The 12,876-nt window shown below is 40.0% G+C and overlaps 1 long non-coding RNA gene across 1 annotated transcript; it reads right to left on the bottom strand.

The window, feature by feature from the left end:
• Positions 1-961: 961 nt before the first annotated feature.
• On the bottom strand, positions 962-8,950 carry LOC149117563 (uncharacterized). The gene is made up of 3 exons (XR_016203805.1): positions 8,360-8,950; positions 8,187-8,260; positions 962-2,348 (listed from the first exon to the last, which is right to left on the bottom strand). It is a non-coding gene; the product is annotated as an uncharacterized LOC149117563 (long non-coding RNA).
• Positions 8,951-12,876: the final 3,926 nt, after the last annotated feature.

Genomic DNA, 12,876 nt, shown 5'->3' with positions numbered 1-12,876 from the left:
AGGTGCCTCGGCTCAGCTTGTGCGGCTTCCAACAATTTTTGCCTTAAGCCAGCTAGGGTGTCTTTTCATAGGCTAGGTGGCAGTTTTGTAATTGAGATAAAGAGAAACAACGGAGAGAAATTAAAATTATTTCTAAGAACAAAATAAATAACGATCTACCGAGCGCGTGAAAGAAAAAAAAAAACAAGACTTGAAAAATTGGATGTTTGGGAACAGCTTCCCAATTTTCTTTTCTTTTATATACCCAGCAACACTTTCGCTCATTTAAATGCCCTTGTTGTTCTCTCTCTCTCTTGTCCTCAGTTGTCAAATTTCGAAAACATTGAAAAAAATTTGCATTTTCACTGGTCGTTTTGAAGAAGCTATGATACAAAAAGCAACGAGACACACGAGAACAAAAGCCCTTTAAGAGGACATGTGGTTACCTGGATAATGAATAACCAAACATGCGCAAAAAAGAGTTGCGGCATTTTGGTCTTCTTGCGAAGTGTTGTTTTAAAATTTGAGTGCTTGGCACTTGGTTTTGGTTGGGCTTACTACTTTGTGGGCCACGCCCTCTCTTTGGAAACAAAGTCTTTGCCCGACCGCTATCATAAAACGAACTGAAGACATAAAAACAATAAGGTACCAGTTCTGCAGGGCGCGACTTCAATCAGTGATTTTTCGTCCAAATTTATCGTTGAAGAACTTAGAGAACCTAAAGAACACTGATTTACGGAGGCAAGTCTGCACACAACAGTGTCGGATCCAGACCTTGAGCTAAGGGGTGGGGGGCGGGGTTTGTTTTGCTTACCCTGGCGGCTTTTCCTCCTTCTGTGATTTCTTCTTTTTTTATCCAAAATAAAGCGGGGGGGGGGGGGGGGTAGGGGAAGCCCGGGTCCCCCAGTCCCCTCCCCTAGATCCGCCACTGCACAAACAGACCAAAGAACGAGCGGCTCCGAAAGGAAAGTGTGGTACGCCATTAAGCTTCAGCGACTTTTCATTTAATTGCTATATAGCTGTGCGAAAATGTCTTCTCAGTCAACTTATAAACCTAACACATAACACACAATAACATAACACATCCTTCACATGATACACACTTGAGACGAATATATCTTTAGGTCACAACTTAAAACCAGTTTAGCCACTGTTGGCTAAACAGTAGGAGACTACCAAATAAGAACTCGTATAATGTTAGAGATATGTTTATGTCACAAAATACGAACTGTACAGAAGTGAGGACTAAAAACATATTAGTAACACATAGGGAAACTACTACAAAAACTTATTACAAATTCAAGTTCATTTTTATTTAAAAGGTAGAAAATTGACCTTTTGGTCAATGTGAAAAATTTATATTTTATTTATGCAATGTATGGAAGAAATCTTAAAAAGTAAAAATAAAAAGAGCTCGCAACAGTCTGAGGAACGAAAAGCATGGTTAAACGAACCAATTAGTTGTTCTGACAGAAGCAAAACTAACTGATTTATGATTCTGTTCGAGCTAGCTATTAGAGGGAAATGGTTATGAAACCTGACAAAGGTCTTTGTTGTATGTTTGTGTTCACTTTTCGTAGTCTTAACCGTGTAGAGGACATAATAGTTACTTACTTCTGACTGAGGAGCTAACTTATAGAAATCTTTTGGCTAACTAATTCATGCGTAAAGCAAAAAAAAAAAAAAAAATACAAAAGATTGTGCTCGGTTGTGGACCTTCCAACATAAATCTAGCTATTTTTGTTGACTCTTATAATGTCTGCCAGGCTTCATAACCATTCCCCTCTATCATTTCAGCGTTAATCTCAAACTGCCCGACAGATGTAATAATAATTTACATCTTTAATTGTCGTCTTTGACAAAGAGGTTTTGATTGTGACATACACCACAGCGAAGTATTTTGTCCTTAGTCTAAATCAATTCACCTACTCATTCACTATCTTATTAATTGATTCTGCAAAAATTAGTAATACCGCCATTTCTTATTTTTTCTTTTAAAAATGAAAAGCAATATACCTCTAAATAGAGGCTCAAATGGCCTTTCATAAATAGGCGTCACTTTTTGGTTTCCAGCGACAGAGATTTTAGGTAAGTAAACCTTTGGAATTTTATGTTGCAATCGTCTTTTGTACATACTGCAAATGAGTTCTAAATGGCTAACAAGGTCACTGCAAATACAGCTTCTATCATGTTGTAAAACGCTTTTAAATCGGAATAATCAGTGAATTCCAAGTTGTAAACACGTTCGCTAGTTATGACGGATGCGACCTGCCCCAGGTTCCCACTTTGAAAAGCTCCAACTCTACGCTTGCGACCGGCGTGCTTCAGAGCACTGGAGACCAGTCTTCCTGGCTGTACCATGCGGAGGTCTGTTATACGATAGATGGAAAATGAATAAATCTCATTAGCTAAATCGTTTCCGAAAAAAAAAAAGCGAATTTAATTTGGCAATCGGTTCAAAGCAACAACAAGAAATGAACGTAGCTTGGGTGAAACTTCAAATAAATTCGACTAAGCTAGTACTCAGTTTAATTATCTTTCAGATCAATTGTCTTTTTTGTTTTCTCGTATTCGTTCGTTTCGCCTTCCTCGGCCATTGATTTCAACTTTATTTTAAAGCCAAATTCCTGGAAATGAAGTTCGCCAAAATGAGGCCTCTTGTTTCTTGAATTGAAAGGTAAAAAGGAGTCGATAAAGACTCGATAAAGAAAACAAAACAAAACAGAACAAAACAAACAAACAAAACAAAACAAAACAAAACAAAACAAAACAAAACAAAACAAAACAAAACAAAACAAGACAAAACAACGACAACATGAAAAGAAACAAGCTAGAAAATTGTTTGACCCTACGGTAACTTTATGCAAATGACCTTTTGTCCTATCATTGTTAATTTTATTACTTAGCGTGCGCTCTCATGCATGACGTGGCGTGAGAATTTGCGTTCGCGGTAATGATGCGCAGAAACAATTAGCGCGAACGTCCTTAAAATGGAAGATGTTGGATCACTGTTGCTCGTATTAGAGCTAGATAACGATTTCGACGGTGATATCAATGATATTGTGTGAGCTGCTTCATGCGTAGTAATTTAATCAGTATAACGGGTTATTTTGAGCAGACCGTTCCCAGATATTTGCCGTATGAGTTCAAACACCACTTTCGAATGACGAAAAGAACATTCCAAATTCTCTCGGCAAATAAGTCGTCTTTAAGAGCCGTTAACAGCCAAAACATACACTTGGCTTACGAAGCAGCTACAGACCTGTTGTAACTGCACATGGATGTACGAGTAACACTGATAAATCCGCTGTTAACAATCCATAAAAGCTGCAATGATAAGTGTTTTCCCGCATGTTGTACATAGAAACCACCGAACAGCGAGGTACTGGGATTGAGAATGGGTCGGATTGGTCAAATGGAACGGTTCATTTCGATCGGACCGGTCCAACCGAGAAAAGTGGTCCACCTCGAAAGGTGGACCGATTTTTTCGAAACTTTTCCGAACCGATCCATTCAATTTCAGACCGAAATTTCCGGAAATTTTGGTTGAAAGGATCTCGCCCTAGTGTCCTTAAGTTCACGCAAGGAAGACTTGCATTACAGCGTATCCAAATTTTGGTAACTGAATCCCAAACGGATGCAAAATCACGTGATTTCTGAGAAAAAGAGTCATTATTCGAAATGTTTTTGGGCGGAGAACACATCGTTACGATTTTGTCGATATTTTTGTCAAACTACGACAATTAAAGAAAGCATGAAAAAGACTTTACAACTCATTTGGCCACTGAAATGCGACTGTCTTCAGATATTCACCCCAGTTTAAACTGTTTTTGTCGCAACATCGGCCTATTTTGAAGATGGTAGCTTGTGCGTATCTGTGTTTAATAAAGCGCTGTCGGCCAAGATTTCACACCCTGCTATTTGTGCCTCTCGGAAGTTTGCCGAACCTGTTTCTGAGCTTATCTACCAGGAACTACCATTTTGTCAGATTTTCTTGCATAACAGCTTGGGTTAGGCTTGTGGCTCTTCGGTGGTAGCATCACAGCTTGCTGATGTATCAGAGGATTACATAGCACTGTGGACATGGATCAAAACATTGCACATTTCTCATGCTTTCTCATCCCGTCCCAGCCAGCTGCAAATTTGGATACGCTATAACAAACGCCTTCTTGCATGATCCATATGAAATAACTTTCCATGTGTGGAATTTAATAAAGTTTAAGATACTCAGTGTTTCAGCCAGAAAATTTTACTTGAGGGCCAAAGTGGCCCCTGAAGATCTTTTTTAGGGGCTAATTTTTTAGGAAAGGGGCCAATAAATTGAAAGCTACAGAAAGAAAAAATGCATCAAGGTACCAAGGAAAATAAAGCAGTTCATTAGGATCTCTGATAAAATTTAATAGTAAGTGCTTTTTGAAGTGTTTCTACTGGATAAAGTTTCTTTTGAATCAGATACTAGTATAAAGGATCCGTGCATTACAAGAGAACAATCCTTAGGCATACATGACGTAGTCAATGATCTAGGGTTTGCAATGCATTATAGGGCGATTTCAAACACGGTCAGCCATTTGGAAGTTTTCCGATGTGAGAGAATCAATACAGCAAAGCAAAAGGACAGATTGACTTCTTTTCTTATGTTGAATGTTTTAGAAGCAAAGATCTTTCAATATGATTTTGTAGAAGGACATAATGTCTGACAAAATAACCGTTATTGATCGTCAACACAGAGAAATGTAGCCGCCGTCATGGCGACTAAACCACAATTTTTGGTCGCCAAGGATGAAATGTTACTTGCATTGGCGACCATATAGATCACAATTTCGAGCCCTGGGATGGCGTTTAAATTATTACGCCTTTGTTAAGCCTGCAGTCTTGTAAAAGGAAAGGGCCAAATTGGCCCTTTTTTCGTTTTTCTGGGGGCCATCTCTGATTGTAACGCGGGATTCCCGCAATGCCGCGCTCTGGCGGAAACACTGGATACTGTCACAAAATTATTCGCGTCGCTTTGTTAGTTTTAATTTTTTGTTTTAAATCGTCGATCCGGAACAGTTATGTTTCGTGCACTAAGGTCTCAGGCAATCTCGTTCCCAAAGCCCTCGTGTCTTTTGGTCAGCGCCAACCAAAAGACACGTGGGCTCTGGGAACGAGATTGCCATTTTTTAAACCAAGGAACGCATGCGCCGTGAAACCGGATCTCCTGAAATCTTGAAGTCTGGAAATTGATTATTCCAGAGCTCCGTGTCTTGGCTCTGACCAAAAGACACGTGGGCTCTGGGAACGAGAGTGGGTCTCAGGTATCCGAGACAACCCTCCCACCCGAGACAACTTTATCGAAAACAATCTGAGACATTATTCCTAGTAATCCCATGCGTGATTATTTATTGCCCTCATTGAGTATCTTGGGCAACCATTCCCCTTTTTTGAGTTTCGTTCAGTCATTCCGTCAATATGGGCTTTGCGAGTTGATGTTTTACTTCTTTGATTTAAATTTCTGCTTTTAAACCTGCCGCTCCGCACGCCGTAGCTTGACCCAGATGGCGGGCGAAAGGGTTTTAATTCCGGACAAAATGGTGTTCCTCAACTCTACCCGCTATAGCCTGCAATGCAGGCGTATTTTGGCGAGCTAGCGCCTTTTGATCAGGCGAGCATCACCTTGGATTCAAATTCGGAAGAGGCTTGGGGAGAGACATAAAGGCGTTAGTGAGTAGGAGTGGTGCTGAAGGAAATGTAAGATCGAGTGGGGAGGGGGGGGGAATGGAATTGCCCCCACCTCCTCCCCGTCTTTTTTTCTTAGGCAACATGGCGGCGCAACTACTCCATAACGAGCTAATACCGATAACTCATGAACATACGGAAAACGCCGGTTAAGACTTAAACAACTCGCCTCGCCCCGGCTCAGCAACGTGGCAAATATTAATATTAACAATAGTAAAGAAAGAACAGAAGGAAAAAACTGTGTTGGCCTCATGGCTAATCTTCTAGGTGACAAATTACTCCTAAATTTTGGCGCGAAATTTCAGCGTTAATATATTTACAATTTCACATGTGAAAAAACAAAATTACCGTGGCAACGTTTGGCTGGAAATTTCTTGATACAATAAACAAGTCAAAAACCTGCGTTTGTAGGCGTCATTTGTCACCTATGATATTAAAAGATAATCAAATGGTACACTGGTGAAATTAGGAAATAGTTTCTCTGGCGTTTTGTCAAAATTCTAATAATTTCCCTCGCCTAAAGACTTGGGAAATTTTGAGAATTTTGACAAAACGCAAGTGATATTATTTCCATATTTCACTCGCCGCCATTTGATCATCTATGCTAACTGATTTGCTGATTGTAACAAACCGTTTCCGAACGTTTCCCTCCATCCTCGACATAGGATAATATCTATGTCATAGGACCATACCTATGATAAACTGCAACGTTAATCAGTGCACCGTTATAAAAAGGTTTGATGGTTAATAACTGAGGTGGATTTCTATTTTATTGCATAAAGCCAGATTTGATTGTGAATCTAAAAAAACTGATAAAATAATGTTTCGTCAACAGCAAAATAAAACAAAAAACAAAACAACAACAACAACAACAACAAAACAAAACAAAAAACACACTTTTTGAAAACGTTTGTAATCCGCTGCTCGAACATCCAACGCTTATCAATGTTGAATGTATTTCTTGCCATTTCAGAGAAATGAATGTCAATGTCTTTTCGGGAAGCATGTCCCCTCAGCGGTGAACCCCAAAGCTGACTCGACCGGTTTTCAGCATTACAACGTACTTCCTCGTTTCTGTCTACCAACCGATGTCCCTGTCAGTTCTGTTTACGTAGTCGTCATAAGTTCTTTCACAAGTCTGTGCGATGCAAATTCCGAAAAAAATAAATTTTCGTCCGTTTCAGATCTTGAACATCCGTTTGCGCTGATGAAGCTTAGGTGCCGTCAATTTTGTTCCGACATATATCGAACCTAGGCTTATTTTCTTTTTAGTGCTATTTTTCAGATTGTTTCAGAGATACTTTGGTCGTTGCCTCGAGTTTAGACTGTGGGTTGCATGCAAAAGATTCAGTTCAATCTTGCGATCCGTCTGCGTCATGTCAATGGCATACCTCTTAAGTTTTGTCAACCGACGTTTCGATGCGTCAAGCATCATTCTGAAGACGTCTGACTGCCTAATATATGAAATGCTTTATATAAAACCATGACACAACGTGCAGTCTGACTCGATCCGCGCGAAGCTATATCATGATTCTCTGATGATGAGTACATTTACATTAATCCTCGCATACTGGAATGCAATCCATTTCAAACTTAACTCCTACATAACAACTTTGACATTAGTATTAACGACCTCAGTCTTGAGAATGATGCTTGATCGATGCATCGAACATCGGTTGATAATGCTTTTAATCTTTCTTGTGAAATGCTTTAACAAGCAACCATAGTGAAACAACTCATTATAAATTCGATCTGTTCAGTTTTAGCATTTGTTTCCGACTGACAATAAGAGGGCTCAGATCTGGGTTTACATCTCTGTTCATAGAGAAGCGAATTAAGACGGAATTCACCAGAAGTTCGAGTAACAAGTGGACAAAAACTTTGTACCAAGATTATTTACATCGTACTGCAAACTTCACTACGACCGTTTTAAATATCTTCTTTAAATATCGTCTTAAAATGTTTCCAGCGCCGCCGGCCTGCAGTTAGCATGCGACAAAAATTCACAAGGACGGAATTCGTAAAGAGGAAAAGGCATGTACTCGTTTATTTATATAGTAACCCGTACGGATGGTGAAACGTAATTTAAAACTGATATGAAGAAATGGGTGTCAGAGACCTTTCTTTGCGAGTACTGTGGTCTTATTATTTTAGGCTTAGCTAGAGATTTACGTTACATATTGAGTTTCAGATCTGCGTTTCCAGCGCTACCACCTGTAGCAGGATAGATCAGTGAATTCGGAAAGCTCATGGTACGCGGTAACTATCGAAAATTAAACGGAAAGCTTTCGAAAGTAGCATTTGTTTTCGCCAACTATTAGAGAAATTCACTGAAGTTCTGACTATGGGCTGGCCTCTGCTTACCTTTCCAAGTAAAGGCGAAGCAAGAAAACTGAACGATTAAGCGTCCAGCTTTCGGTAGTCTAGTTATATATGTCATAGTTATATAGTCATAGTTATATAGTCTCTAAACGTAATCTCATGAATCTTACCAAGTCCACCAGCGTGTGTAGAGAGCGAAAAAGACAACCCATTCGCGGCGAATGTGACAGGAAAAAGCTTGTGCCTACGAGAAGAAGATCCAGGTCAAACCCTCTTAGAATACAACAGCATCCTGCTCAAGAGGCTATAGTATAACAAACGAGTTCCTGTTATGATACTAAACCAGACAAACCACGTCCAACGTCATGTACGCATAGCAACCGAATAGGACTGAATCTGAAAATAGGCAGACAATCCATTTCCACCTGCTGCATGCTCGGCTTAGCATTTGTCCGTGACCAGAATTGGACAACCTTTTAAAACGCAATTTACGTGTCTGCCTGATTTGCTAACATCTGCGGTGGAGATGCCAGAAGCTAGGATAACACTACAAATTTGTCATTTGCGTCATCATACATGACAACAAGTCGGCTACAGGGTCAACACATGCCAGTTAAAATAAACAAAAGGACAAGGGAGGTCGGCTGTTGTTGAATCAGACAAACAAATAAACATTCTCGGTGTCGCGTCTGTAGCTTTTAGTATGCGTGTAAAGATAAGCCCATCGGGCTAGCGCTCATCTCTGGTTTCCTTGCACAAATCGAAACAGCAAAGAGTATTAGTCCACTGCCTTTGCTCCTGCTGCAGGGTCACCCTAAGCATTAAATTGGCCAGCACCCGTATATACAGCTACGTGAAGCGAGGCACTGTGAGAGTAAAGTGGCTCACTTGTGTACGTAGAAACCCAACAATACATGTCTGTATAAAGAGGGAACCCTTTTCTAAATCCGTGACCACAAATGTTAACTGAGGCTGCGAAAATGCTGCCGCAATAGGACGTAGATGTTCTAGACTTTTGTAACGTTGGATCGCTCGCTCAGTCGGGCGCTCTTAGGCAGCTACCGACTTTGTATTCGCAGTTTGTAACTAAAATTGGACCTAAATCCGCCCCCCCCCCCCCCGCCAGCCCCCCCGCCTTCGCCTTCCCTGTGTTGTCATCTCGTGTCAATTTATATATAGGAGTTTCTTCGCAAATCCACCCTCAAAATGTGACTCTTTTTCCTCAGAAATCACGTGATTTTGCTTAAGAAACAGACAACATGTACCGTGTTTCTATCGAGTTTAGTATACTGTAAATCTACTAGCGAATGCCTTTCTCACATTGGCTACGCTTCTCACTATCTATCACAGAATAGAACGTGAGTAGTGTAGCCAATCAGAGAACGGCATTCGTGATAGAACGCTAGTAGATTTATACTATTTATTTGCTCTCGATTTCTATGCGTTATAGTTGACTCGGGTCGCGCCCTCGTCAACTATCACGCGATAGAAATCTCGAGCTCATAATCTAATTGTTTATTAGTATAAATCTACTAGCGTTCTATCACGAGTGCCGTTCTCAGATTGGCTACGCTACCCATTATCTATTAAGCAATTAGATTATGAGCTCGAGATTTCTATCGCGTGTTATTTGACGAGAGCGCAACCCTCGTCAACTATCACGCATAGAAATCGAGAGCGAATAATCTAGTTGCTTAATAGAAGCACGATTTGTAACCAATCAGCGCGCGTATTTTCTCAGGGCTGTTTTCTAAATACTTTTGTGACTCAGTTACCAAATTTGGACAAGGTGTAACGGAAGCCTTTCTAGTGTGATCCATAGCAAAAAAAGATTTCGTAAAGTTTAAAACAATCACAAAATTATTTCTGTCCAGCGTACTATTGTATGCTTCCTGTGGATAACCCATTATATTTATTTTTGCCAGTGTTTCACGTATAACGAGTATCGCTTTCAGTATCGCTTTCCTTACATGTGTAAAGGACTCAGATACGTGGGCAGAAGTCACCAGCTCTAAGCGCAGACAGCGTAAGCTCTGTTTATCAAATGACTGAACTGGTCGCTGATGAAAGAAGAATCGTTCTGATTGGTTGTCTTTGCGGATCGATCTATCAGCAAATTGAAAAGACCAATTATAATAAATTATTGGCTTGCACTGTCATAACATAAAAAAAATAATTCAAAAGCCATTCATTGTATAAAGTCAACTAATTATAATGTTATAGGAGATAAATAAAGAGGATACTTCTCCAAGTCTGTACGTTTTCCCAAACTTCAAATATTCGTCGAAACATTTTGAACAAATTCACAGAGCCGAGTATTGAGCCGCCATGTTGGTGTACATTATACACCAACTTGGCGGCCGGAAAATAATGTAAACATCTGTAACTTACTTTGGGTATCTAGGCGACTGATTATCTGAACTGATCGCGCAAACATTTAAATAATCACTTTTCCTAAAACTCAAGGTTCTAAAAAGGCTAAAAATAGCGAGATAAGTGTATATTTTTCGACAAACGCTCTCATAGCCGTATATCACGCACCGCCATAACTCTGAAATTCAAAATGTGCCTGTTTTAAGACGAAGCAAGCTATTGAGCTGAGAAGTTGTTCACAGACATAAATCTAGCGCTTCTTATGCCTGATGAGATAGTAACGTTGGTGGCTTTTTAATTTTGGATTTTAGAAAATGATGACGTGCAACCCAAGAATACTTCATTGAACTAGCTTGCTCGGTCCGTATTCTGAAAATATTTGCCTCGTTGTTTAGTAGGCTTATGGACCTCACTTGCGGCTCGGTCCATAACCTTGCCAAAAAGAGAACTTTATCAATATTTCGCCAATACGGACCTCACTCTAGTTCGATGACATATATATATCTCTGATTACTCATTCAGTATTAAAGGGGCTTTAAAGTGCACTGCATTTTGTGTGATGTTCATGAATTTAATTTAGTCCTAAACATACTAAAATAGAGCAGGAGACAATTGAGACAAGCACCTTGATCTTCTCTTGAATAAATGAAGCTATTAATGAAAGGAGTAAAACGTCACTTACCTGAAGTTTGTCTCATGTGCCTTTTATGCAATTTGGGCACAAATTGCAATTAATAACTCGAACTGGTCTACGAGCAGACGCCCGAGCAGACTCATCTTTGGGAGTAGCCTGCCAACAGGCTGCCGGCGAGGACGGAAAAAAAATTCGGCGAGCGCGAAACAGAAGAATTTGGAGAGCGAAGCGATCGGGGTGGGGACAGGGGAGCCTGTAGACTTTGTTTTTGATGTGCCTATCCGCCCTTGGTGATAAGCCTGTAACAAATCAGTCAATGAAGTAATTAGACTTGTCAAGAAGCTACATTTTCTATGCTTGCAGAAAGTTCTAATCAACCTAATAAAATCAAACAGCCGGGCCAGGCGTCATAATATAGACTCGGCAAGTAAGAAACATGTTCAGGGAATATTTCAAAGTTAACTTTGTCCCTCCAGAACCAATACTTAGAGAGCTTAAAACATATTTTGCAATACTGAAATGAGCCTAAAGAAATTATAAGCATATGATCGAGGTGTCAAACTCTGCGAAGCGACAAGCAGATAACAGTGGAAACTCCGGAAACCATGCCTTTGACCTCTAGAAAAAAATTGCTATAGCACGGTCAAACGACTCCACTCCACTAGCTTCTACCAGGAGCCATAATCGGGGATGGAGACCGTAAGCGCGCGCCATTTCTATTGGGGCTGCCCCTTTGATATGGGACAATTTTTCTATTTTTAGAACAAATTGCGCCATCGTGTGCGGTATACGCGCGTACGTGCTGCGAGGATATTTTGCGGATGTAGCGCGGGGAAATGGCTGCCGAAATTCCCGAAATGTTTGATGCTTTTGGCCCACAACTCAATACGTTCATGTCTGTCGGAATTTTACTTCAGTATTTTCGTCGTAAGCTGCTCAAGTTTGAGTGAAGTAAGACCGTGTCGAATTTAGTTATGTCCCGCTTTATATCACTGACCAAGTTGTGTTCCGCTGCTTCTTTTACAAGAGCTACACATTACTCCATTCTAAGTTTCACATATGTTGAAGATTACGGCTTTTCCATAGCACAGCGAAAAACTAGTTGGATATATTTGGAAATAGCAGCGTTTCAGGACTTCAGTTTCCCTCCTCTTGCCACACCCTGCCACACGTGTTTTGTACAGCCAGTGAAACATGACAATTGGACTTCCGCACTTTCGTGTGAAAACTTACATCGAACTCATATTTTATATCTAGTTTTTAATTATGTTTAAGGTTGATAAATGTTTGAGAATATATTAAAAGCTTAACTGAAAATATTTGAATACAGCAGAGATAATCAGCAAAGTTACGATGACGCTTTCTTTATTCAACTCGAATGACGATTTCGATTTTGTTGGCTGGGTTATCAAAACTCTTTGTCTATTTTATTTTCGCAGTGTAAAATTTCACTATGTTAAAGAAACACACATGATGTTAACAGCCTTTTGGCGTTGTTGAAAATTGCTGCAGCACCTCAGCTCAAAACACAACGAAAGAAATCTTTGTCAAGATTTTTTGACAATTGAAAACGCCGACTCTGATGTGGAAGTGCACACGCTGCACTATGCAAATGAGCTACTTAATGTACGCGTCAGACTTTGCTTTCAAAAACTTTTGCAAACTCGCCAAACAAACAGAAACAATAAGGAACTATCAAAAACAGGGTTTGGTTATGATTAAGCATTGTTTGGGAAACTCACAAATTAACTCGATACCAGAGTAAAGAGTTTTCTTACATAACTTTCCTCCACACAACAAACGCAAAATCTTTCTCGTACAACTAGATCGAGCAGATATTATTCATTCACAGC

This window comes from Orbicella faveolata, unplaced genomic scaffold (assembly GCF_042242905.1).
Source record: "Orbicella faveolata isolate gen_17 unplaced genomic scaffold, um_ofav_v1 contig_12, whole genome shotgun sequence".
Taxonomy (NCBI): domain Eukaryota; kingdom Metazoa; phylum Cnidaria; class Anthozoa; order Scleractinia; family Merulinidae; genus Orbicella; species Orbicella faveolata.
This window is presented reverse-complemented; position numbering and strand designations above follow the sequence as displayed.